The sequence below is a fragment of the Bos indicus genome, chromosome 21 (genome assembly GCF_029378745.1).
Source record: "Bos indicus isolate NIAB-ARS_2022 breed Sahiwal x Tharparkar chromosome 21, NIAB-ARS_B.indTharparkar_mat_pri_1.0, whole genome shotgun sequence".
NCBI classification, from domain to species: Eukaryota; Metazoa; Chordata; class Mammalia; order Artiodactyla; family Bovidae; genus Bos; species Bos indicus.
Window position 1 is genome coordinate 42,162,976 of NC_091780.1, and position 25,350 is coordinate 42,188,325.

General features: G+C 38.9%; 1 protein-coding gene across 1 annotated transcript in view; it reads left to right on the forward strand.

Moving 5' to 3' along the window:
- NUBPL (NUBP iron-sulfur cluster assembly factor, mitochondrial) overlaps positions 1-25,350 on the forward strand; it is a 526,006-nt gene continuing 500,656 nt past the window's right edge. The window contains exon 1 of the mRNA XM_070775436.1: positions 1-106. The gene's annotated coding sequence lies outside the window, so the exon portion shown is untranslated. The remainder of the gene's footprint in view (positions 107-25,350) is intronic.

Sequence of the window (25,350 nt, forward strand, 5' to 3'; positions counted from 1 at the left end):
TCTGAATACCAGTTTACAGACACACTCTCAGATGGTTTGGGATAGAGAGAGATCCTAGGTCTTGTCCTAAGTCACTTGGAGCAGAGTCCACAGGAGGAACTCTGAGGTGTGTTGTTTGCCATCCCTCCTTCAGACTAAACCTCTTGAAAAGGATCCTCTGAGCTGAGGATGCTGGTGAAGATAGAGCCTGCTGGGAGGAGGGCTGCATATTTGGCATCTTATAGTGCTATCCCAGTGGGTTCTCCAACTAACCCGACAGAGGTTTCAGTTCCTCATCAGAGGAGGCTGTAAATATTGAAAGAGAGTATAGGTCATATGGCCAACTATATTTCTATGTGTCAAGTACTGTGCTGGCACTATAGATAGAAGAGTAAACTAGACAAGAGTGGTTCGGCTATTGGGGAGCTTCTGAATTAGTGTGGGGGAAAACAGGACATATGAGGCAAATAGAGTAAACTGTGTTTAATGATGTAAAGAGAAAATTGACTGAGACCTGGTGTTAGGGAGATTTCCTTGAGGGAGTAACATTTGAGCTGAGACTTGAAGTTAGGTGGATAAAGAGAGTGAAGGAGTAACATTTCCAGCAAAAGAGACACCTTGTGAAAAGGCCTCAGGTTTGACTGAGAAGTTCAATAAGGTCTCCCTGGTGAGCTCAGTCGGTAAAGAATCTGCCTGCAATGAGGGAGATCTGGGTTTCATCCCTGTGTTGGGAAGATCCCTAGGAGGAGGGCGTGGCAACACATTCCAGTACACTTGCATGGAGAATCCCCATGGATAGAGGAGCCTGTGGGCTGCAGTCCATGGGGTTGCAAAGAGTGGAACACGACTAAGTGACTAAGCATGAGACAGAGGGCAGAGACCTGGGGAGAGGGATGAGGCAGGAGATGTTCATAGGGCCAGATCATGGAGGCCTTTACAGGCCATGTTAATTGCACTGCATTTTATTTGAAGGGTAATGGGAAGGGGAAAATGCCACATGAATTAATTTGCTGGGGCTGCCTTAACTCAACACCACAGACTGGTGTCTTAAACAACAGGAAGTAATGGTCTCACAGTTCTACAGGCCAGAAGTCCGAGATCAAGATGCTGGTAGGGTTGGTTTCCTCTAAGGCCTCTTTCTTTAGCTTACAGGTGGCTCCATTGTTGTCACCTCTTCAAAGGGTCTTTTCTTTTAGGGTATGCCCCTAGGGTCTAATTATTAGAGAAATGCAATTCAAAACAACAATGAGATATCACCTACACCAGTCAGAATGGCTATCATCAAAAAAATCCACAAATAATAAATGCTGGAGAGGGTGTGGATTTTTTTGATGATAGCCATTCTGACTGGTATGAGGCGATATCTCATTGTAGTTTTGAATTGCATTTCTCTAATAATTAGTGATGTTGAATATATTTTCAAGTGCCTATTGGCCATCTGTATGTCTTCTTTAAAGAGATGTCTATTTAGGTCTTCTGCTCATTTTCTGAAGGGGTTGTTTGCCAGCATCTCTTTTTAAACTTTTTATTTTGTTTTGAGGTATAGTTGATGAACAAACAATATTGTGACGGGTGAGCAGTGAAGGGATTCAGCCGTGCATATACATATATCCATTCTCCTCCAAACTCTCCTCCCATCCAGGCTGCCACGTAACATTGAGAAGAGTTCCATGTGCTATATTGTAGGTCCTCAATGACTATCTGTTTTAAATGAAGCAGTATGTACATGTCCGTCCCCAGCTCCCTAAGTATCACTTCCCCTCATCCTTCTCCATCACCCCTCCCTGCCCTGGCAACCATAAGCTCCTTCTTGAAGCCTGTGAATCTGTTTCTGTTTTGGAAGTAAATTCATTTATATAATTTCTTTTTAGATTCCACATATAAGGGGTGTCATATATTATTTCTCTTTCTCTGACTTATTTCACTCAGTATGACACTCTCTACATCCATCCCATGTTGCTCCAAATGGCATTATTTCATTCTTTTTAATGAATTTAGTAATATTCCATTGTACATATGTACCACATCTTATTTATCCATTCCTGTGCTTATAGACATTTCGGTTGCTTCCATGTCTTGGCTATTGTAAATAGTACTGCAATGAACATTGGGGTGCATGTATCTTTTTGGATCATGTTTTCCTCTAGATATATGCCCAGGGGTGGGATTGCAGGGTCATATAGTAGCTCTACCACACAATTGCACTCATCTCACACGCTAGTAAAGTAATGCTCAAAATTCTCCAAGCCAGGCTTCAGCAATATGTGAACCGTGAACTTCCTGATGTTCAAGCTGGTTTTAGAAAAGGCAGAGGAACCAGAGATCAAATTGCCAACATTCGCTGGATCATGGAAAAAGCAAGAGAGTTCCAGAAAAGCATCTATTTCTGCTTTATTGACTATGCCGAAGCCTTTGACTGTGTGGATCACAATAAACTGTGGAAAATTCTGAAAGAGATGGGAATACCAGACCACCTGGTCTGCCTCTTGAGAAATTTGTATGTAGGTCAGGAAGCAACAGTTAGAACTGGACATGGAACAACAGACTGGTTCCAAATAGGAAAAGGAGTTCGTCAAGGCTGTATATTGTCACCCTGTTTATTTAACTTCTATGCAGAGTACATCATGAGAAACGCTGGCCTGGAAGAAACACAAGCTGGTATCAAGATTGCCAGGAGAAATATCAATAACCTCAGATATGCAGATGACATCACCCTTATGGCAGAAAGTGAAGAGGAACGCAAAAGCCTCTTGATGAAAGTGAAAGTGGAGAGTGAAAAAGTTGGCTTAAAGCTCAATATTCAGAAAATGAAGATCTGGTCCCATCACTTCATGGGAAATAGATGGGGAAACAGTGGAAACAGTGTCAGACTTTATTTTTCTGGGCTTCAAAATCACTACAGATGGTGACTGCAGCCATGAAATTAAAAGACGCTTACTCCCTGGAAGGAAAGTTATGACCAACCTAGATAGCATATTCAAAAGCAGAGACATTACTTTGCCAACAAAGGTTTGTCTAGTCAAGGCTATGGTTTTTCCTGTGGTCAGGTATGGATGTGAGAGTTGGACTGTGAAGAAGGCTGAGCGCCGAAGAATTGATGCTTTTGAACTGTGGTGTTGGAGAAGACTCTTGAGAGTCCCTTGGACTGCAAGGAGATCCAACCAGTCCATTCTGAAGGAGATCAGCCCTGGGATTTCTTTGGAAGGAATGATGCTAAAGCTGAAACTCCAGTACTTTGGCCACCTCATGCGAAGAGGTGACTCATTGGAAAAGACCCTGATGCTAGGAAGGATTGGGGGCAAGAGGAGAAGGGGACGACAGAGAATGAGATGGCTGGATGGCATCACTGACTCGATGGACGTGAGTCTCAGTGAACTCCAGGAGTTGATGATGGACAGGGAGGCCTAGCATGCTGTGATTCATGGGGTTGCAAAGAGTCGGACATGACTGAGCGACTGATCTGATCTGATCTGATCTGATTTTTAGTTTTATAGGGAACTTTCATATTATTCTCCATAGTGGCTGTATCAATTTACATTCCCACCAACAGTGTAGGAGGGTCCCATCTCTCCACACCCTCTCCAGCATTTATTATTTGTGGATTTGTTTTGATGATAGCCATTCTGACTGGTGTGAGGTGATGTCTCATTGTAGTTTTGAATTTCATTTCTCTAATAATTAGTGATGTTGAATATCTTTTCAAGTGCCTATTGGCCATCTGTATGTCTTCTTTAAAGAGATATCTATTTAGGTCTTCTGCTCATTTTCTGAGGGGATTGTTTGCCAGCATCTCTTCGTATACCCAAGTTTTCTTTGTTTATAAGGACACCAACCAGATTAGATTAGAGCCCCCATAACGGTCTTGTTTTAACTTAATTGCCTCTTTTTTTAGCGTTTAGGAATTTTTTTTAAATCAAGGTATAATCAACATATAGCATTAATTTAGTTTCAGGTATACAGCATAATGATGCAATATTTGTATATATTGCAAAATGATCACCATGAAAAGTCTAGTTAACATCCTTTAATTACTCTTTAAAGGGCCTATCACAAAGTCATCACATTTAAGGTACTAGGAGTTAGGATTTCACCATATGAGTTTGGGGGGACATATTCAGCTCATAATACTATTTATGTGCCTGTTGTGTGGACAATGTATTAGAAGGAGGCAATAGTGTAGACTGTATTGGAAAAATGATAGTGACCTGGGACTTCCTTGATGGTCCAATGGTTGAGTCTGCCTTGCAATTCAGGGGATGTAGGTTTAATACCTGGTCGGGGAACTATGATCCCATATGCTGCACACAAACTAAGCCTGCAGGCCACAACTACTGAGCCTGTGCTCTAGAGCCCACAAGCCACAACTAGAGAGTTCATGCACCACAACGAAGAACCCCAAATGACACAACTGAGATCCCATGTGCCACAACTGAGTCCCAACACAGCCAAATTCTTTGAGATTAATTTAAAAAATGATAGTGGGGATGATAGCCAAGACGTGTATTGTGAAGATAGAGAAAATGCAATGGGTTTGAGAAGCACTTCTAAGGAGGATTCATGGAATCTGAGGGTGAGGGAGAAGGAGGAGTCAAAGATGACTCCTAAATTTCTTGTTCTGCATCTGGCTGGATGGTGATGCAGTTTGTTTAGAAAAAGAAGAATGGAAAAAGAGAACAGTGATTTGTGGGGAAGATGATGGGCTCATTTCTGCTCATGTTGAATGTGGGTATCTGTCGGACATCCAGGGGAGATGACGAGCAAAGTGTTTGCTGGAGAGGAAATCAACCTCTATCACAGAGCAGATTGCCATCTAGATCATCTACTATAAGAGACAAGGTTGCTGTTGAAATCGCACGAGTCAGATGGGGCTCTTATGGGAAGCTATCCAACACTCACACTGGGACTTGAACCCACTGGCTGGAACTCGAACCCACTTTTAATTGGAATTGCACACCTGATCTCAGGACTTAATGAAGCGCAGGATCTTTATGTCCCATCCCAGAAGGAATTCAGTGAGCTGCAAAGTGATAGTTAAGAAATAGATTTATTGAGAGAGATACCGACTCCATAGTCAGTGTGGACCATTTCAGAAGGTGAGAGGCCGTGGGAAATACACATTTCATAGACAGAATGTGGTCAGCCTCAAAAGGCAGTAGCGGACCTGAAATACAGGGTGGTTAGCTTTTATCAGCTGTGTAATTTCATGGGCTAACAAGTGGGCGAATTAGTCCAAGTGTTTTGGGAAAGGAGTGGGGATTTCCAGAAACTGGCCCACCCTCGCTTTTTGGCTTTTTGTGGTTGGCCTAGGAACTGTCATGGCCCCTGTAGGTGAGTCATTTAGCATATACTAATGTATTGCAATGAGCATATAATGAGGCTCAAGGTCTACTGGAAGTTGAATCTTTCACCACCTTGGGCCTAGTTGGTTCTAACCAGTTTATGTCATATTCACAACAGCTGTGTCATTCTTTAAGTGTTGCACCCTGTCCCCTTCCCTCCTGTTTCACTGTTATCTGGTCCTTGTATTTTACTTTTCATGGGAAAAAAAAAATTATTGCCCTTTTCAAAAATGTGCTCTTGGCATCTTTAGAAATTCTTTCTCAAAATTTGCTAAGCTATAAGGTTCAGTAGTTTTTTATAGTTAACATTGTGGAATATTTCTTTAATAATTTTCGATAGTTGGCTTGACTTGTGACTTAATATGCCTAAAGGAATCGCCTAATATTATTAACCTCTTCTTGAGGATAGGAATGCTCTTTTCATTTCCTTCCTGCATGCAAAGCTTAATAAAAGATGGAGTCTTGCACTAAAAGTGAAGTGTGTAAAACTCTTAAGTAGATGGTAGAACAGAAGGCCTTCTCATGGCAGCACAAAGACCCTAGTAGTGCATTCATATGTGGCCTCTCAGTGGAAACAAGGGTGTTAATGGGAGATGGGGAGCAGAAAGGCTGTGTCAGGAGGCACAATGTGTCATGGCACCAGGGTCATGGTCAGCAGTGTCCTTGGAATGAAGGCTGAGCCCTGCGGCAGTTGGAGGGAGGCTGGAACTAGGTTAGGGGTCAGGAAAGAGTTGCTTCACTCCTGGTAGAAGAGGTTCTCATTGAGCAACCTGCCCCACATTACCTAAAGGGCCATGGAGGAGATGCCAGCTTACTAGAAGTTGGCTGTATGGAATTCAGGTGATTAACCTGCTTGGTTTGCCTAGGCCTGAGGGGGCTTCCTGAGATGACGGACTTTCAGTTTCAAAACTAGGTAGGCCCTGGAGAAACTGAGATGAGTTGGTTACTCTATAAAAGTGTTCTAATAGACCTAGGGTCTTTGGTCCTTGAGTTATCTTAGAAGATGTAACTTTAGCCTATAGCAAATAAATCTGCATGACTCACTGTAACCTTCTTAGTAAGAGAACTGCTACAACTGCTTTCTGTTTTTAATAAATTAAATAGTTTATGTTTCTAATAAGTTAGAGTTCATTAGAGTGTCTGAATGCTCCGATTTGTCTGGGACAATCCCAATTTATACTTGTTGTCCAAGATAATTAATAGGGTCTTCTGCAGTCTCAAAAGTGTTCTGATTTGGATGACAAATTATATGGTCACTCTATCTTTAATAAAATGATCATTCTTAAACAGGAGTACTATTTTGTGAGTCTTGGCAAAGCAGGCCAATTTTTATATAATAATATTTGACAGCATTCTTTTAAGATGATTCACTATGTACTACTTTTAATAAATACATTTTAAAAAATTGAAATTTTTTCCATTCAGAGGTACTTGACCACAGTTTCACCTCTGAAATCAGAATTCATTACACACACACATATTCCCTGTTTATCTCACTCACATTTGACCATCTTATTACTTCACAAAAGTATCATGGAACTTTAAAATTTATTTCTATTTAAAGAAGCTTTTCATTATACTTTAAAACAAGAAATCAGAAGTTGAAAAGGGAAACATTTTACATAATAGCAAGGAGTCAATGCAAATTGTGTGGGTGTGGAGGAAGGATTATCCTATTAAGGAAACATTAAAAGAATTAAAATTATCTAGTAATGTACTTATTACTAAAATATTATCAGATAATTTGGTATGAAAACCAAATTATTTCTGGACCTATTTCTGCATAGGAAATTTACTATACAGAATGTCTAAAAATTATTCATGTAAAATAGAAATAGGTGTTATTAAAAAAATAAGTATAAAGAATATTTATGTGTAGTATCTGAAGAAACTGTATCCCAAATAAACCTCTTCTAAAGTTGTGAAACATCTATTTGAATACATTTCACATTTACTCACACCACAATTGAATGTTCACCTCCTTTTCACCCATGTTTAAGATCACCCATCTGGTTTTCCATGTCAATGAATATTACTGACCACTAGAGGGAGAAACAAGAAAGGCTTTGTAAATTTTGACAATTCTGAGCGATTAGTAAAATGTACTAATTGTAGTGAAATCCGAGTTCAAGAAAGGCACTCACAGATACAGTTGTTGTTGAAATCTGTTGATTCTATGGACTCTTATAGAAACAATGTAATAGAAAGATGATGTGACTTCTCTAAAGCATGATAAACAGCAAATGCCATGCGTGACCAGCTCAATTATAGTTTTGTTCAGTGTGTGTGTGTGTGTGTGTTCAGTCATATCCAACTCTTTGTGACCCCACGGACTGTAGCCTGCCAGTCTCCTCTGTCCATGAGATTTCCCAGACAAAAATACTGGAGTGAGTTGCCATTTCCTTCTCCTGGGGATCTTCCCGACCTAAGAATCGAACCCATGCCTCATACGTCTCCTGCACTCCAGGCAGGTTCTTTACCGCTGAGCTGCACTGGGGAAGCCCCCTTGTTCAATTTATGCCTTTGCTCAAAGACTTAGTGCAATAAATAGGTATTTAATAAGAATGAAATCATGAAAGAATTAACTGCTTCAGACTTCAAAAGTGGGAAAAGTGGCAATAAAGGAAAACTATTATCATAATCAAAACAATTCCCCAATACTTTTCAAGTGAATCTGACAATTAATACTTAAAATTCTGTTTAAATATATAGAATATACTTGTTACAAAGCGACTAAAGATTCTAACCAGCTAAAGGTGTGTTTTCTTGACTACTCAATACATGGATTTATCAAGAGACAGTTTCTTGAACTCTGTTACTTTGTAGGAAAATGTCTTTGAATTATTTGTTATCCAAGAAATTCCTGACTCCTTTGGCTGCAAGGAAAATATATAAAATATATTAGTTCGACAAATAAATGTTGAACAGCTATTCAGTGTAAGATATTCATGAGATTCAAGATTGAATTGGACATGAATTCTTTTCTCAAGAATTTTATAGCCTAAAAAATCCTATTCAGAAATCTGTAAAGCAAGGTACATATGGAACATGCCATTAGAGAAGCAGAGTCGGCACTTTGAGAAGGAGAAGTTACTTCTAGTTTGATGTGTGTGGGAGGAGTGGACTGCATAGGGAGTGTGAAGACAGGAGGAATCAGAAAAGATGTGGCATCCGAGTACGGCCTAAACATAATCAGGATTTAGAAATATGGCAATTATAGGGAAGGCATTTAGACAGAGGGAGCAGAATGAGCAAAGGTAAAGTCCTGCTGGGCAAATGCAAAATATATAAACACACAAACATAAAGTAGAGAAAAGAATGCATGATCTAAAAAGATATAAATTAGCCTAACGTGTGAAATGTATTTGAGTTAGCCTATACTGTGATGGTTAATTTTATGTCAACTTGACTGAGCCATGGAGTGTCCAGATATGGTTAAACATGATTTTGTGTATTTCTGTGAGGTGCTGGATGAAATTTAACCAATTTAACAGTTAAAACTGTGACTGAACAAAGGAGATTGTGGACTTACCTAGTGGTCCATTGGCTAAGACTCTGCACTCCCAATGCAGGGGGACCTTGGTTCGATTCCTGGTCAGGGAACTAAATCCCACATGCTGCAAGTAAGAGTTTGAATGCTGCAACAAAGGTAGAAGATTCCATGTGCTGCAACTAAGAACTGGTATGGCCGAATAAGTAAATTAATTGAATAAATAAATATTTTAAAAATACACCATTATTATTTTTTAAAAAAGGAGGTTGCTCTCCATATTGTGTGTGCGCCTCATCTAAATAGTTGAAGGCCTGACTAGCACATTAGGCTGATCCTCCCCCGATAAGAAAGAATTCTCTTGCCTGTCAGCCTTTGGACTTGAATGGGGATATCAGCTCTACAGATTTTGGCCTTGCCAGCCTCCATAATTGCATGAGCCAATTTCTTATATCTCTTTCTTTTTCATAAATATATTTTATTGGTTTTGTTTCTCTGGAGAACGTGGATTAATACACTGTTAATACTGCTTAAAAATAAACATCTAATAATCTGCCAACAAATATCTATTTGGTAACATTTTGATCCTAGTGTTATTTTGAGCAATGGGATAATAGTAGAATAGTATCAACATACAGAAAATATATCTAATATATCTGAGAACTACTTCAAAGAATAGATAGATATGCTGATAAAACTGACTGATTTAAAAATAAATATTCTAATTTTAAAATGTATCATTAAAGGAAACAAAATTGTAACTCAGAGGAAAGAAGAAAAATTATAACCACAATAACCTAATACAACCACTGTTAACATTTTGGTGTAATTTCTTTCAGTAATTTTTTCCTTTGTGATTTTTAACATATATGTAACTTTAGTGCATATAAAATCCTATAGTCAACTTTGAAAATTTAACATTATATCCTAAATGTTTCCCCATATTGTTTCAAAGTCTTAAGAACTATAATTTTTATTGTCTGTACAATATATAATTTGCAAACTAATTTTCATAATTATTTCCTTATTTTTGGATATTATGGTTGTTATACAGATTTTCCCTCTATTTTTAGGATCATTAGTTTTTCATGTTTTGAATTATTTCAGAATAAATCCCCAGAAGAAGTACTATTAGATCACCAGGTATGAATACTTTTACAGTTAATCCAAATTGCTTTCCATAAATGCTATACCAACTTATATGGCCACCAAAATAAAATGTTGCATTTGCCTACTCAATATTCATTCTCATCTTCATTAATAAAAGACTTTCTTTGGTAGGAATGTGACTTGTTACAGAAACCTCACTTACTCAAACTCCCTTGTAGCTGGGTATGTCTATATGACTGTGTTCTGGTTTATAAAGGTTGAGCTTCTAGAAACAATTTTGTTTTACCAATTAAAAGGAAGTGACTGGCACACACATTTCCCTTTTTCCCTTCCTTTCTCCTTGACTGACTGGAAGTAGGGCAACCTTCTTGCTACTTAGGCTACGAAATGGCTTCGCTGGTCCACTGGAGGAAGATATGGCAACCCACTCGAGTATTCTTGCCTGAAGAATCCCATGAACAGAGGAGCCTGGCAGGCTGCAGTCCATGGAGTTGCAAAGAGCAGTCCATAGGGTCACAAAGAGTCAGGACACAACTGAGAGACTAAGCACGCACACATGTTGCAAGTTAAGGTGGTAGAACAGGAAGCTAGAAGGAGCTTGTGACTTTTTTGAACATTGGTACCAGCTGGATTCTTTCCTCTGGACTTCTTGTTACTAGAATAAATTAATCCATATTTAGTTAAGAAACTGTAGTCATATTTCTGTTGCATGAGACCAAAAGAAAATCTAACAGTAATGTATAGTAATTATAGGTACATAATTATTTCTCCATAATAATAGATATTGTCACTAAAATTGGAGAGGTACTATATTGGTGATCTTAATTGCAAATTAAAACTAAACTAGTGTAAACAAACCCCTTAAAAAAGAGAGACATTTACTGGTTCATGTACTGGGGGGAACTCAAGGGTTAAACTAGCTTTCAGCTTAACTAAGTGGCATCAGTGATCCTATTAGGTCAGACCTCTTTCTCTCTCCCCCTTTTCTCTCTCTCTTACACTATCTTCCCTCTGTTTTCCTTTACTTGTTGGCCTCTTCTGTCCTAGAAAATGGACTTCTTCCATGCAACTGGAGAAGTTGGCCAACAAGCAACTCCAGGCTTATGTTGATCCCAAGTCACTGAAAATTGTGGAAAGAGATGACTTTCCATGTTTGTTCAAATATCGGTTGTGGGGAAGGACTCTGATTGAGGAGGCCTGTATTAAGTGCTCATTCCGGGGGTGAGGGAGACAGGACAACTGTGATTGTCAATCTCACCAAGATTCCTGGAATAAGGAAAGGGAAATGACTCAAAGAAAAAGTTGAGTGTTGACACCGTAGTATGGTAGAAACCTAAAACAACCTGTCGTTAGGACTTCCCTGGTGGTCCAGTGGCTAAGACTCAGTGCTCCAATGCAGAGGGCTTGAGTTTGATCCCTGGTCAGGGAACTAGATCCCACACGCTGCAAATAAGACCTGGTGCAGCCAAATAAGTAAATATTAATAAAACAGCTTAAAAAAAATAAAACAGCTTATCATCAATAACCATCTTTTACAAATAAAATGATCTTCATTATTTTTCTAATTTGGCTTTCTTTGAAGTTGAAGATTTTGTCTGTTTATAAATTTTGTTTTTTGAAAATTCCCTCTTTTAAAGACATTGACATGTCATTGAGAATAAGTTTATACTTGACAAATCAGAAAGTTGAATATTCTCTTTATTTTGAACATGATGTCAATTTTGTGCTTGTAATCTAATATTCTGTTGGCATCTGGAAATGCCATCTTCAAAGAATAAGAAATACGTATTCTTTAAAATGTCTATGTAGACATAATGTAAAGGTCCTAAATCTAGTGAGAAGAGTGGCAGTTTGGTGAGACATAAATTTTATCAATCTATGTACTTGAGTCATGTAATATTATGGAGAGGTTAAACATATAGTAGATTCCTCTTCTGGGAGCTAACTGAATTGATTTTAATATATTACTTTGTGTGAATGCTTCTTTAGCTCTTACACTGGCTTATTGACATTATGGGTTGTTTCCCCAAACTCTGAATTATTCAAAATGAGATTTAAAAGCACATTCAGGATTAAGCTTTAGATTAAGGCCTCAGTTCAGTTCAGTCACTCAGTCGTGTCTTATTATTTGTGACCCCATGGACTGAAGCACACCAGGCTTCCCTGTCCATCACCAACTCCTGGAGCTTACTCAAACTCATGTCCATCAAGTCAGTGATGCCATCCAACTGTCTCATCTTCTGTTGTCCCCTTCTACTCCCGCCTTCAATCTTTCCCAGCATTAGGGTCTTTTCCAAGGAGTCAGTTCTTCGCATCAGGTGGCCAAAGTATTGGAGCTTCAGTTTCAGCATCAGTCCTTTCAATGAATATTCAGGACTGATTTCCTCTAGGATGGACTGGTTGGATCTCCTTGCAGTCCAAGGGACTCTCAACACCACAGTTCAAAAGCATCAATTCTTAGGCACTCAGCTTTCTTTATAGTCCAACTCTCACATCCATACATGACTACTGGAAAAATCTTAGCCTTGACTAGACAGACCTTTGTCAGCAAAGTAATGTCTCTGCTTTTTAATATGCTAAGTTGGCATAACTTTTCTTCCAAGGAGCAAGTATCTTTTAATTTCATGGCTGCAGTCACTATCTGCAGTGATTTTGGAGCCCAAAAAAGATAAAATCTGTCACTGTTTCCATTGTTTTCCCATCTGTTTGCCATGAAGTGATGGGACCAGATGCCAGATGTTAGTTTTCTGAATGTTGAGTTTTAAGCCAACTTTTTCACTCTCCTCTTTCACTTTCATCAAGAGGCTCTTTAGTTCCTCTTCACTTTCTGCCATAAGGGTGGTGTCATCTGCATATCTGAGATTATTGATATTTCTCCTGGAAATCTTGATTCCAGCTTATGCTTCATCCAGCCCAGCATTTCACATGATGTACTCTGCATAGAAGTTAAGTAAGCAGGGTGACAATATACAGCCTTGATGTACTCCTTTTCCTATTTGGAACCAGTCTGTTGTTCCATGTCCATTTCTAACTGTTGCTTCTTGACCTGCATACAGATTTCTCAGGAGGCAGGTCAGATGGTCTGATATTCACATCTCTTGAAGAATTTTCCACAGTTTGTTGTGATCCACACAGTCAAAGGCTTTGGCGTAGTCAATAAAGCAGAAGTCAGTGTTTTTCTGGAACTCTCTTGCTGTTTCGATGATCCAATGGATGTGGCAATGTGATCTCTGGTTTATCTGCCTTTTCTAAATCCAGCTTGAACATCTGGAAGTTCACGGTTCACATATTGCTGAAACCTGGCTTGGTGAATTTTAAGCATTATTTTACTAGTGTGTGAGATGAGTGCAACTGTGCATTAGTTTGAACATTCTTTGGCATTGCCTTTCTTTGGGATTGGAATGAAAACTGACCTTTTCCAATCCTGTGGCCCCGGCTGAGTTTTCCAAATTTGCTGGCATATTGAGTGCAACACTTTCACAGCATCGTCTTTTAGGATTTGAAATAGCTCAACTGGAATTCCATCGCCTCCACTAGCTTTGTTCATAGTAATGCTTCATAAGGCCCATTTGACTTTGCATTCCAGGATCTCTGGCTCTAGGTGAGTGACACCATCATGTTTATATGGGTCATTAAGATCTTTTTTGTATAGTTCTTCTGTGTATTGTTGCCACCTCTTAATATCTTCTGCTTCTGTTAGGTCCATACCATTTCTGCCCTTTATTGTGCCCATCTTTGCATGAAATGAAATTAAGGCCTAAAGTAAAGGAAAAAATTGTATTTAAATTATCCAGGAAGATCTTTTGGCAAACTATAAATATTTTATTCCTTTTTAAATTTACTAAATGTTTATTCAGTGGTGTTTGTGGTGATTGTTTCATGTATTGTTGCAATCCAAATGAGACTTCCCTGGTGGTGCAGGGGTAAAGAACTTGCCAGCCAATGCAGGAGATGCAAATTCGATCCCTGGGTCGGTAATATCCCCTGTAAAAGGAAATGGCAACCCACTCTAGTATTCTTCCCTGGGAAATCCCACGGACAGAGAAGCCTGGAGGGCTACAGTCCATGGGGTCACAAAAGAGTCAGACATGACTTAGCAAACTAAATGGCAGCAGCCACATGAGATCTCGTAATTTTGGAGAATCATTAGATTCTTGGCAGTGGCACAGATTCTCCAATTCTTTACTTTCAGGCTTTGATGTAAGAGAGCTAGACCTAATGTATCCCACAAGGCAAAGGGATGAGAAACTAAGTCATCACTGTGCACAGGTTAGTCCACATAATCCCACCAAGCTGAATTTAAATGCCCTTCAAAAGAGGGATGATTGAGACATAAAAACAAGTGATGTATTGATTGCACCATGTACTAAGTCAGCTTGAGGCCCCTCTTTCTTGAAGAAAATGGGCTGGCAATAGACATGAAAGAAAATTCTCTTTGCCCTCCCGATCTGCTAATGTGTCTACTTACCGCTTTCAGTCAAGCACTCTGATGTGCTATTTGTGCTGAGAAAGAGCTTTGTTATCCCTCAGAGTATAACAGAAATACCAGGTTATAATACCTGAGACATACTGGTCTGACCACAAACATTAATTTCATCTAATTTACACAATAAAATCTTCTTCAGGGAAGGTTGCATACTTGCCATTCAAGCAACTGCATTTCATATGGAGCCCAGAGCAAGTGATATTTCACTTATAGCAGTCACCTCAGGTCCTAATTAGGGCTACAGGCAGCTTAGAGCATCTTGATAGCCATGCAGCTTCATGTTCATAACTTTGGTTATATTTTGTCTCACCTGCCTGAAGTTCCATATTTTGTCCTTTGGGCGTTATCATGAGTTAGTATTTTCTTAGAAGTTTTCTGATCACAGCCATTCTCATGAGAGTTAGGTGTGCCTTGTCTGTACTCGCAGAATATCTTGTTAATAATTATACAGTAGAGCTCTAATGGAATTGCTTTTCTTATCAACTTGCCCCACTGTAATTTTAGGGCTGGTTTCTACTCTGTTTTATTCATGTTTGTAACCCTATTGTCTAGCAAAATACCTTGCCCAGTGGGCACTCACTATGTATTTATTGAAAGGATGAAAACAGTTGAAGTTTATCCTTGGGGTTCCCTCATCTCCCTTCCTGTTTCCCCTTTTTTCTTTTGTGTTGCCCCACGCTGCCTCACCCAGTCTCACCATTTTTCCATCTTCAGTCATCCTCTTCTTGACCTGCTAATGGCTCTAATTGCAAGGTCCGTTTTGGGATTGGAAATATGTCATGGGCGGAGGAGCCTGGTAGGCTGCAGTCCATGGGGTCCCTAAGTGTCGGGCATGACTGAGCGACTTCATTTTCACTTTTCACTTTCATGCGCTGGAGAAGGAAATGGCAACCCACTTCAGTGTTCTTGCCTGGAGAATCCCAGGGACGAGGGAGCCTGGTGGGCTGCAGTCTATGGGGTCGCACAGAGTCGGACATGACTGACTCGACTTAGCAGCAGGAGCATGTCATAAGCTACAAACCACTAGAGAGTGGGAAAAGTGTTGATCATTCATTCAGGTGTTGGATCATTCAGTAATTAGCACAGTAGTTAGCTTTTCACACATCAGGTATTTACAATTGTATTTTAAAGTGTTTTGTTTTAATCTACATATAAAAGTAATACATATTTGTTGTAGGGAATTTTTTAAAACATAGAATATTATTAATAGTAGAAGTCGTCCATCACCTATAGAAAAATGCCATTAATACTTTGGTACATTGATACATATACCAGTTCTTTCCTATGCATTTATACTCTTTCTTTTTGCAAAATTGAGATCATACTGTTTAGACTCTTTTTGTGCACTTTTCCCATTTACCTTTATATCATGGGCATTTTATCATGGCATTAAATATTCTTTTAAAGTGTCACTTATTTAATACTGTTTCTTATTTCTGGACATTCACATCCATCACTTGTGATGAAAAATGACATTCAAATTTTTCATCACAACAAATTTGTGATGAAAAATCTGTGTATAAATCTATACATTTTGAATTATTTCCTTAAGATAAATACCTAGAAGAATTATTTGATCACTCTCAACATTTTAAGATCTTGCCATACTTTTTATACAAAATTCTAGAAGTGTTATATCACTTTATCATTTATTTGCTTACTTAACAAATATTTATCAAGCCTTTACTAAGTGTTTGACACTGTGTAGGGCCAAGATTATAATGGAGAAAATGTACTCAAGGTCCTTGCTCTGATGCTCCTAGAGGGAGATGGATAACAAACAAGTAAATGAAAAAAGATAAAAGACAAGTTGTTAGTAGTGCTCTGAAGGGATCTCTGATAGAGTGGGGCCCTGCTATGACTTGAGTGGTGAGGGAAGGCTTTTCTTAGAGATTGCATTTAATTTGAAAACCTGAAGGATTGAGAAGGCACCAGCCATGGAAGTCGGGGGAAGGGTTTGTTGGGGAGAATAGAATGGCAGGAAATGAAGTTGAGAAAGGTAAGTAGTGGGCGAAGGACCAAACCATGTTTCTCTGTTAGGTGATAGGGAGCTATTAAAACAAACCCATCATGACAGTGAAATTGTGGGTACCTGCAGGTCAATGCTTTAACACTTTTACTGCATTTTTTTTTTCATTATTCTGAAAATCTTTTATTTCACAGTAATTATTCTGAAAATAACTTTTATTTCAACAGTAATTCTGTTTTGCGGTATGTCAGCTTGAAGATAATTTCCAAGAGTTTTAGGTAGCTTAAAACCTTGGACTGATACTAAAATTAAGTTAAGTAATGGGTAGTTACTGCATACCAAGGTCATTCTTTTTTTTTTTCTAATTTTATTTTATTTTTAAACTTTACATAATTGTATTAGTTTTGCCAAATATCAAAATGAATCCGCCACAGGTATACATGTGTTCCCCATCCTGAACCCTCCTCCCTCCTCCCTCCCCATACCATCCCTCTGGGTCATCCCAGTGCACTAGCCCCAAGCATCCAGTATCGTGCATCGAACCTGGACTGGCAACTCGTTTCTTACATGATATTTTACATGTTTCAATGCCATTCTCCCAAATCTTCCCACTCTCTCCCTCTCCCACAGAGTCCATAAGACTGTTCTATACATCAGTGTATAACAAAAGTCTCCCAGAGATAATCTTCTTAACTTAAAAGAATGCTCCCACTGGTGGAATATTGGGCATCATAGTAGGTGAGCATTTCATTGTGTCTCAGATCACACTTTTTATAGGTTGGCCTACATTTCCCGTATCAGAGTTTATTCTCAGGTTATGTTCTCTTCTATCAGTGTTCAGGAATCTGCACAGGTATACTGCCAAACACAGCAGCTATGCATGGCTCATCTCTCCTCTTGAATTCAGGTTAATAAAAGTGATGACTTTCTTGGATACATTGTATATCTCCAGGGCAGTAGAATTAGTTAAGATAAATTTCTGAGTATTTAATTTCAATATATTTGCCAAATTTACAGTTTTGCTGCACATAGATAATGTATATTAGATTTTATGTATAAATATATCAGATAATCTATTATTATACAATAGTTATATATTGCATATAGTTGATGTAGTAAATAGATAACTTATAAGAGATAATGTATATTGGAAAATAAGAGTAATCTTTTGTATAGAGAATTAAGAAGGAATTAATTCTCTAAAAGTTTCATAGTTATATCTGAGATAGAGATTGAGATTCAACAACAGGAGTTGCTTCAAATTCTAAATCCTTGGCTTTAATTAGTTTGTTTTTATATTAGGAGTCAGGCTGTGTATTCAGCTTTCAGATTTAGTTTTAAGTATTATGCATTGATGTTTACTGAACATTTTCAGATTTATACATATTTATAAATGAAAAACTTATTTATTTTGGGGGGTCTGGATTTTATTTATTTATTACTCATCAAAAAGAAAATGATGGTTTATTAGAATTCAGACTTTCTAAAAACCATTCCAAAATCAAACAAGATTACAGTGAGGAAAGCATTCTTTCAGTCCTTTGTCTAAAAAATAGGTCTATACAATACTATTCAGAGTGTTCAGTTTGACAAAATATATTATTATAAGCAATGAAAACAAAACTGCTTTGCATAAAGTCAGTGAAATCAACAAATATTTGCTGACTCTCTGTAGTGTACCAGGACTTGAGTAGTCACTGTGAGGGCGAGAGAGAAGTATTGTGTGTAACCCTTGCCCCATAGGACCTTAGAGCCTAACAGGGAAACAGAACCCAAGGGTGTGGGGAAAGGACCTAGGACACTGACATGTATGGACCTCCTACTTTGTCCTAGGGTTGGTGCTAGGGGCTTCCATATGAATTACCTCATGACAACTGAGGTCAGTATCATCCCCCCAATTCTTTAGTATTCTCGTTCTTACTCTCCACCTATCATCCAGCCTTCAGGTCATCCTCAGTCCCAACCACCCTGGCTCACCTTGCACATCCAGTCATCTCTAAGGCCTGTTCCTGGACTCTTCCAATGGTCTCCTGACTGGTTTTATTGCCTCTGTTCTCTTCTTGTATTAGTCCACCCTCCTTCCATATTGTGGACACATGTGCTCTAAAATGCAAGTATGATTACATTAGTTATAAATGTTTGAGATGCAAGTAAGGACATGGTAATTGTAACCATGCTGTTGGAAGAGAGGAGAAGCAGTTTCAGAAAAAGGATTACTAGGCAGATAAATCAGGAGATATTTCTTGGAGAGGCTAAGCATTTGAGTTGATTAGAATATATGACGGAATTAGGGGTAAAAAGAAATAAGGTTGTAAGATGATAGTTTGGAGGCAAATTTTCAAGACTCTTTGTGTAAAGCTAAACAGGTTAAACTTTATAGACATTTGTATGTTATTGCAGTTTTTTAAAGGGAATGACATAATGAAGCAGTATTTAGGATGATTCTGGTGGCTCAGGTAGTAAAGAATCTGTTTGCAATGTGGGAGACCCAGGTTAGATCCTTGGGTAGAAAGATTCCCTAGAGAAGGGAATAGCCACTCACTTCAGTATTCCTGCTTGGAGAATTCCGTGGATAGAGGAGCCTAGTGACCTCTAGTCCCTGGGGTCACAAAAAGTTGAACACAACTGAGCAACTAACACTAAAATAAATTTTTCTAAAAAAAATCTAGCAGTAGATTAGGTGGATTAGAATTGGTAGAAACTGGAGCAGAACCCACTTAGGAAGGTGTTGCAGGAGTCACATAGGATGAAAAGGGCCTTGAAAAGATGTGAATAAGATATTCAAGAAGACACACATTACTTGAACATGGTAGTGAGTTTTTGTGATGTGGAACACAACACCAACAACAAAAAACCCCAGACCACATGTTTCATAGATCATAGGGCTGAATCCGTGTGGTTTTGACAAGGCTATCATGTTTCTGGCAGTTTCAAAATTTCTTTCAAAGGGCCAGGTTTTTCCCCCCATTCCCACCCAAGCCTAACATGTATTGGGAGGATGTTACCAGAAATAGAAATGAAGCTGGGAAAGTCTAAGGGGCTAGTAGTACAGAGATGTAAGGGATAGTGAAAAAAAAAAAAGATGAATTGTTTTCATTCCAAGGCTGGAATTCCTATAACAAGGAAAAAGAAGCAGGGAACTACCTGGAATGTGTGAGGACAGTGGGTGGCAGAGAAATGTGGGACTTTAAGCAGTGTTGACATGAATTATGAGTTTTTGCCTTGGTGTTTGAGCAGTATAAGTAAAGGACTTGTCTTTTTTGAACTCCTTTTAGTTCTTGGATTGTGTTCCCTTGATGATACCATTCTAGGATAGAGTACCTGGGTCACAGTTACATAGGTTTTATATTTATCTAGTGAAACTCTGTGAAAAGAAGGAGAAGGAAAAAGAGAGCCAGAGAGAGAAGACAGTGAGGGTAGAGGAAGGAAGGAATGGAGGGACACTTTATTGTCTGATTTCATAAAGGAGTCCCTGAATATAAGCAAGAGAATTCCAGGAAAATATCTATTTTTGCTTCATTGGCTATGCTAAAGCCTTTGTGTGGGTCACAACAAACTGTGGAAGATTCTTCAAGAGATGGGAATACCAGACCACCTGACCTGCCTCCTGAGAAGTCTGTATGCAGATCAAGAAGCAACAGTTAGAATTGGGCATAGAACAACAGACTGGTTCCAAATAGAAAAAGGAGTATGTCAAAGCTGTATATTGTCACCCTGCTTATTTAATTTATATGCAGAGTACATCATGCAAAATGCTGGGCTGGATGAAGCATGGGCTGGATGAAGCATAACTGGAATCAAGATTGCCGGGAGAAATATCAATAACCTCAGATATGCGTATGACACCACCCTTATGGCAGAAAGCGAAGAGAAACTAAAGAGCCTCATGATGAAAGTGAAAGAGGAGAGTGAAAAACTGACTTAAAAACTTAAACACTGGCTTAAAACTGAACATTCAGAAAACGAAGATCATAGCATCCAGTCCCATCACTTCATGGCAAATAGATGGGGAAAAAATGGAAACAGTGAGAGACTTTATTTTGAGGGGCTCCCAAATCACTGCAGATGGTGACTGCAGCCATGAAATTAAAAGACGCTTACTCCTTGGAAGAAAAGCTATGACCAACGTAGACAGCATAATAAAAAGCAGACACATTACTTTGCCAACAAAGGTCCGTCTAGTCAAAGCTATGGTTTTTCCAGTAGTCATGTATGGATGTGAGAGTTGGACCATAAAGAAAGTTGAGCGCCAAAGAATTGATGCTTTTGAACTGTGGTGTTGGAGAAGACTCTTGAGAGTCCCTTGGACTACAAGGAGATCCAACCAGTCCATCCTAAAGGAAATCAGTTCTGAATATTCATTGGAAGGACTGATGTTGAAGCTGAAACTCCAATACTTTGGCCACCTGATGTGAAGAACTGACTTATTTGAAAAGACCCTGATGTTGGGAAAGATTGAAGGTGGGAGGAGAAGGGGATGACAGAGGATGAGATGGTTGGATGGCATCACTGACTCGATGGACATGAGTTTGAGCAAGCTCCTGGAGTTGGTAAAGGACAGGGAAGCCTGGCATGTTGCAGTGCTTGGGGTTGCAAAGAGTTAGACACCACTGAAAAATTGAACTGAACTGAATTGATGAGTGTAAACTGTGTACCTTGATTTCCAATTTGAAACCAGTAAACAGTTCATCTGAATTATATATTAATTTCTCTGAAATAAGTGACATTTCCACTCAGATATAAGGATCTGAGTGAGATTCAGTGAGAATTAAAAGCATTAGGAGAAATTTATTTGGCATTAAGAAATTCAACTGATCTTCTATTATAAAGGAAATGAACAATGACCAGTAAATCTCATTAAAGAAAGGAAGCATTTAATGTCTTAAAAATGCTTCAGAGACTTCCCTGTTGGTCCGGTGGTTAGGACTCCACACTTCCAGTGTGGGGGCCCCGAGTTTGATCTCTGGTCAGGGAACTAAGATCCTATAGGCTGCACTTCGCAGCCCATCACAAAATAAAAAACTCAAGTTTTAGGTTTAAAAATAAGTTTTTTTGTAGTAGAGGCCAAAACTTTTTTCCCACAAGGAGATTTCCTTCTTAAAAGCCAGTATTTTTATATAGGAGCATGATTCTTAGAATCAATAAAACATGTTTTTTCCTCAATGACAGACATAATTAGATATTGAAATTAATGTAATATATTGAGCTATACCCTGAGGAACTTTAAAATGGTCAAGGGTCAGGACTTCCTTGGTGGTCTAAGTTAAGACTTGATGCTTCCCCTGCAGGTGGCAAGGTCAGGGACCTAGGATCCTCCACGCCATGTCATATGGCAAACCTACCCCCCCCCCAAAAAAAAAGTCAATAAAAATTAAATGAATTTCAGGAATGAATTAGTTTTTAGAAGCATGTATAACTACTACTGTTATGTAATATAGTTCTGAATGAATAAATTATAAGCATGCATGAATAAGCTAGACGCTTACTGTTTCTTGATTTTCACATTTTAAAAAGTCAGGATATGGATTACAGAGTCATAGAATTTTAAAACAGAAAGGGACATTTGAGATGATCTTGATCAACCCCCTCATTTTCCTCCCCTCCCCTCATTTTCTAGATGATTAAAACGTACTATTTAGATAGCAGAAAAGTAAAAAGCCTTTAAAAATTGTTCATTAGGACAACTACTCTGGCCTAACCATTCCTTCACTGGCAGAGAACAAAAGAGACAACATCAATGAATCTCTGGCATTTATAACATCCCTTCCTGCTGAGCTAGCAAAACCTTGAATCAGCAAGGCAGTCGTCTGTTTAAACTGGGTTTGCTTCTATGTTGTAATGGTGAATATAGACACACTAGGTGAGAAGTTGAGATGGCTAGAAAAGAATAATTCTTATCCTCATGAAATATGCCTCAAACACCTATTACCAGGTGGTTCTAGAGGGCCTTTTGTGCAATGTTTTAGTGGAACCATTGCTGTCAAATTAAATTGGGTAAGACTGACAGCAGAACAGGCTGGTGTGTCCCACTGACTCATCTATGCACATAATAAGATATATGCTACTCTCATGAAATTAAATGGGTGAAGACAGACAGTTTCATGAGCAAAGTGGCCTTCAAATATCTGCTAAGGCGTGACTTCCTCTTTCCCTAAGGCTGTCACTGGAATTAGTCAAGCACAATTGCAATTATTCATTTACATGTCTTTTTAGAATACTGAAAATAAATTCCTTGGGAGTAGGCAGATCCCATGGATGGAGGAGCCTGGTAGGCTGCAGTCCATGGGGTCGCTAAGAGTCGGACACGACTGAGCAACTTCCCTTTCACTTTTCACTTTCATGCATTGAAGAAGGAAATGGCAACCCACTCCAGTGCTCTTGCCTGGAGAATCCCAGGGATGGGGGAGCCTGGTCGGCTGCCGTCTCTGGGCTCGCACAGAGTCGGACACGACTGAAGCGACTTAGCAGCAGCAGCAGCAGCAGGAATAGTCTTATTCGTCTTTGTATATGAAGCACTTAGCATGTGGCAGAATATTACACAAATCTTTTGGAACTGAATATGTTACACTATTATTTTTGGTTTTGTAGAGTCTCAGCATCTACATCTGGATGAGGATATTTGAAGCAAATTTTAAAACAATAATAATAATGACATGAACAATTAACAAGTGCCTTTAATGTCAATGCTTTGAAAGATACAAAGTTGAATATGACATGGATTCTCCTTCAGAGGGTCTCTTAAGATAGGGAAGTATATTAATGTGCTAGAGCTGTCATAGCAAAATCCCACAGACTAGGTGGCTTAAACAACAGAAAATTTATTTCCTTACAGTTCTGTAGGCTAGAAATGTAAGATCAAGGTGTTAGCAGGCCTGGTTTCTTCTGAGACCTCTCTCCTTGCTTGCAGATGGTGACCTTCTTCCTATGTCCTTACATGGTCTTTCTTCTGTGTGTGTTCATCTCTTCATGTGTCCAAATATTCTCTTCATATAAGGACACCAGTCAGATTAGAACCCACCCTAATGTCTTCATTCTAACTTAATCACCTTTTCAAAGTTCTATCTCTAAATACAGTTACATTCTGAGGTACTAGGGGGTTAGAGCTTCAACATATGAATTTGGAGGAGACTCAATTCAGCTCACAATGGGAAGAAAAAGATAACAAATAGTTTTAATATCAATCAGCTCGTATGAGAGAGATCTGGGAAGGCATCCTGAAGGAAGGAGACCCTGACAGGATGTAGACCCTGACAGCAAGTAGAATGTAAGTCAGAGTACCACTGACAAATTAGATAGGACAATCTCCTGTTATTGAATATGAAGTGACTTGGTGAGGGATGAGAAATCTAGTTAATAAATTTGGTCAATCTTTTCTGACCAATTTAATTAACTAATTAACAAATTTAACTAATTAATCTTTTCTGACCAATTTAATTTTCTGTGTTCTTTTGCAAACACAGTTGGTGTTTTAGCAATCTGACCCTAATTCTCCTTAATAAGTTCCATCATCCTTTTTAAGTTGATCATCTGCTTGACAGAGTTGAACTATGATGCTGATGGATCAGGTAGAGTTTTTCCTCCCCCAGTTTCATTGAGATGTTATTGACATATAGCATGTATAAGTAGGCAGAGTTTTTGTATTTAAATCCAAGAAACCTAATAAATCCAGTGGTACCCATTTTTAGAAACAAATCTGGTAAACCGTGTGTTACAAATAAAAGACTCAGAAGAGCATTTCTACCTTTCCAGTAGAAATCTGAAGTGGAAGTTTTGAGACTTGAATTGGGAATAATCGAGACATTCTCTTGAAGTTGTTTTAGAAAAATCAATTTGATTTTTGAATATATTATTCAGTTCAGTTCAGTCACTCAGTTGTGTCTGACTTTTTGTGACCCCATGAACCGCAGCACGCCAGACCTCCCTGTCCATCACCAACTCCCAGAGTCTACCCAAACCCATGCCCATTGTGTCAGTGATGCCATCCAACCATCTCACCCTCTGTCGTCCCCTTCTCCTCCTGCCCTCAATCTTTCCCAGCATCAGGGTCCTTTCAAATGAGTCAGCTCTCTGCATCAGGTGGCCAAAGTATTGGAGTTTCAGCTTCAACATCAGTCCCTCCAATGAACACCCAGGACTGATCTTCTTTAGGATGGACTGATTGGCTCTCCTTGCAGTCCAAGGGACTCTCAAGAGTCTTCTCCAACACCACAGTTCAAAAGCATCAATTCTTCTGTGCTCAGCTTTCTTTATAGTCCAACTCTCACATCCATACATGACTACTGGAAAAACCGTAGCCTTGACTAGATGGACCGTTGTTGGCAAAGTAATGTCTCTGCTTTTGAATATGCTATCTAGGTTGGTCATAACTTTTCTCCCACAGAGCAAGCGTCTTTTAATTTCATGGCTGCAATCACCATCTGCAGTGATTTTGGAGCCCCCCAAAATAAAGTCAGCTACTGTTTCCACTGTTTCCCCACCTATTTACCATGAAGTGATGGGACCAGATGCCATGATCTTCGTTTTCTGAATGTTGAGCTTTAAGCCAACTTTTCCACTCTCCTCTTTCACTTTCATCAAGAAGCTCTTTAGTTCTTCTTCACTTTCTGCCATAAGAGTAGTGTTATCTGCATATCTGAGGTTATTGATATTTCTCCCACCAATCTTGATTCCAGCTTGTGCTTCATCCAGCCCAACGTTTCTCATGATGTACTCTGCATATAAGTTAAATAAGCAGGGTGACAATATACAGCCTTGATGTACTTGTTTTCCTATTTGGAATATATTATCGGGAAAGCCATTATCTAACTGGGTGTGATGACCTTGCATGAAATACACTGAATTACATCTTTCAAGACAAAATATCCTCCATGAATATACAGGGCGGCAGTTCATTAGCACCAGTTTTGGAAGTAGACTCTCCTGGTTTGAGTCTTGTTTCTGCCAGCTCCTCTCTTCTGTTGTTTATCTTCAAGCAAAT